This window comes from Littorina saxatilis, linkage group LG9 (genome assembly GCF_037325665.1).
Source record: "Littorina saxatilis isolate snail1 linkage group LG9, US_GU_Lsax_2.0, whole genome shotgun sequence".
NCBI lineage: Eukaryota > Metazoa > Mollusca > Gastropoda > Littorinimorpha > Littorinidae > Littorina > Littorina saxatilis.
Window position 1 is genome coordinate 39,794,736 of NC_090253.1, and position 5,478 is coordinate 39,800,213.

At 39.6% G+C, this 5,478-nt stretch overlaps 1 long non-coding RNA gene across 2 annotated transcripts in view; it reads left to right on the top strand.

The window, feature by feature from the left end:
* LOC138976049 (uncharacterized) overlaps positions 1-4,575 on the top strand; it is a 6,010-nt gene extending 1,435 nt beyond the window's left edge. Inside the window, exons 3-6 of one of the 2 annotated variants that reach the window (XR_011458856.1) lie at positions 109-284; positions 901-1,107; positions 3,407-3,515; positions 4,434-4,575. This is a non-coding gene — a long non-coding RNA (uncharacterized lncRNA). The remainder of the gene's footprint in view (positions 1-108; positions 285-900; positions 1,108-3,406; positions 3,516-4,433) is intronic. The other variant, XR_011458855.1, reaches the window with a different exon arrangement.
* Positions 4,576-5,478: the final 903 nt, after the last annotated feature.

A 5,478-nucleotide genomic window follows, 5' to 3' on the forward strand; every position in this document is an offset into this window, starting at 1 on the left:
GATGTTACTTTTTGTGTTTTTATTTCTGCATGCTTTATTTGGATTACTAGAAAACCTCTTTTTATTCCTTTGTGCAAATCTATTTGACCTTTATTCTTTTACTTTTAGTGAAAAACAAAACTGCCTGAGTTGGTGGGGAAGCTTCTGGACTCCAGGTCAAAAAAAACAGTCGGCAGGGTGATGACAGATGGCTGTACCAATGAGTCATTCAGATAGAAAAGGAAGCAGACACCAAGGATTCCATTCTCTGTGCTGAAATTGTGAAAAGTTGTACTCTTTAACCAGTAAGTAAATTATTAACAACAAATTATAAAATTTCATTTCAAATTTAATGTAATTTGCAATACGGTACTAGCATTAGCTGAATTTGGTATTTATGATCCACTTTTGTGTAATGTTTGCAACACACACACATACATTCAAATATAAACTGCGTCTGAATCAGTGATGGACATTTCTTGTTTGATTCACTGTCTTGGAGTTTGATCAAATTTTCAAACAAATTTTGCTTTTCTTGGGTGTGTGTTTGTTTTTGTTTAGCCCTTAATTGTGATGCACAGACAGACACACACACTTAAAGACACACTCACTTTTAGGACCTTGCTTTTTTCATATTTTCTGTGAATAACCTTTGTGAATCATCAATCAACGGCCTTTTTAAGACACCCAGGGGTCCTTTTTAAGGCCTATTTTTCTCAGATATTTTGAGGTCTAACAAGGGGAGTTCCACTGTATGAGCAAGCCTTAGTTCTATGTTTAAGTATAACAATGGGTGAAGTGCATCTGACTTTATATTTGTCATATCATTTTAAAAGCCCCTAAAAAGTTTTGTTGATCATCATTATAAAAATACAGTCATGAAATTTCTGGCTGGATACTCAGTCCTCTCTTGTGTTACAGATGCTGTGAAGCGACAGGAGGTGCTCCTTCAGCAGATAAGGACAACAACAAAGAGTTTTGTATCACTTTATGGAACTTGTTATATCTTTCAGGGTCCTAAATGGAGGGTTTCACTGGAGCAGTGACTGTTGGACAACAAGTGCAGGGTGTGTTTGGACCTCCTGGATCAACATGTGTGCAGAACTGCTTAGGGCTTGAACTTCATGGGTGTGTGTAGGAAATTTCATATTAGATTTTGATATTAACATATTCCTGTGGTGCTATATAATTTAAATTATATGAGTAAATGAATATGTCTGTATGAATGTACGTATTTGCTGTGTCATTGTGGCATAGATATATAGACCTATAGCAATAACAAGACATACATGCTGTGAATATATGCTTTTATGCTCTCCTTGTACAAATCTGAATTAACTGAAATTTTTCTTAATGGCCAAGCACAGCCAGCTCTTTTCGACCTTTACATAGGGCCACAGTCAGAGATTGTAGAGTACACAGAGACCATTCATACTTCTTTGCGCTAAGGTAGGACTGCAGGTTATGTTTTTATCACGGCTTTGTCAACATACTGTCATTTCTGTCCGGCTGACAGTGCTGCAAACATTCATTGGATTGAAAATGTGTTTGTTATTGTTTGTGAACATCCTTTTTTAAAAGACCTGGAAAAAAGCCCCAGAACAGATTATATAATACATAATAATATGTAATTGAATTTAAATTTTCTTTTCAAATCAGTGTCTTTTTACTCCCGCAGTGGAGCACTGCGGTTATGAAATTAAAGGCCCCTCCTGTTTTTGGAACCGCAGGAGCTTTCTAGTTTGCTGTTAGGTAGATTTTTGGTTCCTCTTTCCTGTCATGCTCTCTTTTTCTTCATGAATTCTTTTCCTTTTTCTGCCTTCTTGCTCATTCACCTGTATTTTTTCCAAAAATCTCTTCTCTTGCCGCTTGTCTCGCGATTCATGTATAGTTTAATCTGTTAGTGTTCTGATGTAAGTCCAGCAGTAGATAGGTTAAGCCTATTTTAACATACTGGAAACTGGTAATCTTCCAGTAGGTATTAATTTAGTTTTACTAAAGCCTGCTGGGACACAAGTAATGGGTTAGTGCATTTGTAAACAGGAATCGCTTGACAAGTGGCCCCCTTCATCCCCCCCTTCCTCGTCCTGATATGGCTCTGCGTAGTCGGCTGGACGTTAAGCAACAAATAAACAAACAAACAAGTGTCTTTTTACAAACTAGCCTTTGTTATTTTTGTGAGTTTAAAGCTGTGGTCTATTTATGACTTTCCGGGGCTACGAGGTTGAAAAATAGGGATACAATCATGTACAGAATTCTGTACAGCAAACGCTACCCGAAACCCCACCTATACGGCGTGTATGACATTGAGAGCTTCAGTCAACGCTTGAATTTTGCAGGGATAACATCCGGTTTGCTCTCTCAAGACTGATCATATTTTATCTTCAAGAGAGATCAAGGGGAAAAAATTAACGCCCCGGCGAAGATTCGAACTCTCGACCTCGAGACTTCGTGTCTCATGTCCTAACCACCAGGCTACTGCGCCAATTGAGAAAAAGAAGGAAAAACATTGATAAGAATTCATATTATGTTATTCTTGAAGCAGCATGATTTATAATTATCTCTATCCGCCCATTGTTCAGAAGTGAATACATGTATAACTATTTCTTAGATGTCTGGTTTCAACTGCACAGAGCTTTGGAGAGATTCAATTACTGTTCTTGTCATTTTCTTGCATGTTGTAAATAGAGATATCGCAGCTATTTGCATGGCGCGAATGTCGTGTAGCATGACGGTGTAAACATGTACTGCGATTCTGAAAAACATGTTTGCAAGTAAAGGCAAATTTTAATGTCAATTGTTACGTTTTTGCAACGCATGAATGATAATTCAAGCGTAGAATGATATAAAATTATCAATTTTTTGTCTTTGACAATACTGGTGAAGTGGCCTAGCGGTTAAGACATCGGCCCCGACATTTCGAGGCCCCGATGCCTTGAGTTCGAATCCCTGCCAAGTCGTTTATTTTTTCTGCTCGATCCTTCTTGACATTATGCTCAGCTCTGCGAGAGCAAACCGGATGTTACCACTGCAAAATTCAAGCGTTGACTGAAGCTCTCAAGGTCATACACGCCGTATAGGTGGGGTTTCGGGTAGTGTTTGCTGTACAGAAATCTGTACTTGATTTTGTCCCTATTTTTCAACCTCGTAGCCCCGGAAAGTCATAAATAGACCACAGCTTTAAGTCAGATATCAACACATACTGAATGCATAGTTCAGTCTTAGAGTGGGAGAATGTTTGAGGCATAAATTGCTTTTGACAACAACAAAAGTTCCCGGTTGAATCGAGAAGCTCCCCCAAAATAATTTTATTACACATGCCTAAAGCCAGCATAGTGCAAGCAGATTTATTTGTGTATGTGCTTGTATGTACAAAGACAGATAATTTGTACAAGTGTTGGCTCTTCATTTTTAATTATTTTTTCAGGATCCTTGGGGGGTTCCACTATATCTGTGACTTTAGGACAACATATCGAGTTCTGGTGGTTTTTTGACCTAATGGATCAACATATGTGCAGACCTGCTGAGTGCTTGAGGTAAATTGGTGCATTTAGATATATATTGTTTTGCCTACCTGAGAAATACCACCCATGTGTCATGATGTGATAAATGAACCATCTCTTCACAGGCGTGTCTATCATGTAAATGAGGTTGGTTCAAACAACATGTCTGTCAGGGATGTCATTTTCCATTGCTTATGCAAAATCTCCGAAACACTCACGAGAAAATGGCAAGCCCAAACGTGTTACGAGAATGACTTTGCATCTGTGACTTTGTAATCATGAGCAGTGGAATATATAAGGTCCCTGCCAGACCAGCTTGCCATGACCTCAATGATATGCCCATATGTGCGTGTATGGTTTAGTTACTACATGGGTTATCTCTCCGGTACATAGGAATTGAAAACAGAATACTTCATGGCTTGCTGTGTGGCACCAGATTTACACTTACTGCTTTTCAAATATTGAAATATTCACGACGGGCGCATTGTACACGCAAGCACAAGACCAAGTGCGCACGGAAAAGATCCTGTAAACCATGTGGGAGTTCGGTGGGTTATAGAAACACGAAAGTACCCAGCATGCCTCCCCCGAAATTGGCATATGCTGCCTGAATGGCGGCCATACACGTAAAAATCCACATGAGTGAACGTGGGAGTCTTAAGCCCATGAACGAAGAAACAGAAGAAGAAAAAATATTCACTTTTACTTGTGTAAACCCAGTAACACACAGTAGACTATGTAGTGTTCTCTATTTGTATCATTGAAACGCTTCTGTCCCGTCAATCACACTTTAAATTGCCTTATATTTTGGATGACATATGCCACCTCTTTGGTATTCCACTGATAATAGTTTAATGTTTTAGCTAAATAGTTTCAGCTAATCGCTATGGAGTATGCAAACACTGGAATTATATGCGATGAAACACTCAAGCTGCTTTCTCTTGCTTATAGCTGAGAGCAGCACTGTAGCTCAGTGACTGTCGGGTGGAGGATCCAATTCTGCCTGTTTCCGACATAATGGATCAACATGAGTGCAGACCTGCTGAGCGCCTTATCTTCTTGGGTGTGTATAGATGTATATACGTTAAAGGCACAGTTAGCCTCCCGTAAACCATCACAGAGCTCCCCGAGCGTCTACATACAGTACAAGCATACTTCCATTTGAACGCTCACCGAACGGGAACATCCTGGCTGCTTTCTGTCGAGCGTGAAACATTTTCAAAGAATTTATTTTCGTGGACTTGGTCCTCTACAACAATGGCGCCTCGTTTTGGTGCTGGACGGCTGTTATGAATATTCAATACCGGAAATCACGCCCGGACAGTAAGCCTCCCGTAAACCATCACAGATACTGTCAGGCTTTTACACACAGTACAAACACCCTTCCATTTGAACGCTCACCAAACGGGAATATCCTAGGTGCCCTACGTAAAGAGCGAGCAATTTTTAAAGAATTAATTTTGCCGATTGAACTCAGGTCAAAAATGAGTTACTTCCCTTCGGGTCTCATTCTATCGATGTAAACTGGCGATAGCCGTGGATCGATGATTATCAGAATGTTTTTGGACCGTGGTGCGTTTTTGCGCTAGACCTAACTTTTAAAATCTAAATAATAAATTGACAGCTTGTCACACAAACATTCTTTAATCATAAAAGAATTCTTTTTTTATCAAGACAAGATCAGTACAATTCGAAGTTGTGAAAGTTTGAAAAAAGAAAAGCCCGGAAGCAGGGTCACGCAAGGGTCGTAGCAGACGGCGGTTTATGCATATACATGTATCACCGTTCCTCTCAACAGTCAAAAACCATCGCTAGAGTTTTTGTGAACCACAGCCGTTTGTTTCGTGCATAAAAACGTGCTATTGTAGATAAGCTCACATGGAGTCGCATTCAAATGACTAACTGACGACTACATTGTGAAACAAGAAGGGCAAAGCCCATACGACTCACATGCTTGACCTTGCCCTTTACATGACCTTGACGTCAAATAACTAAA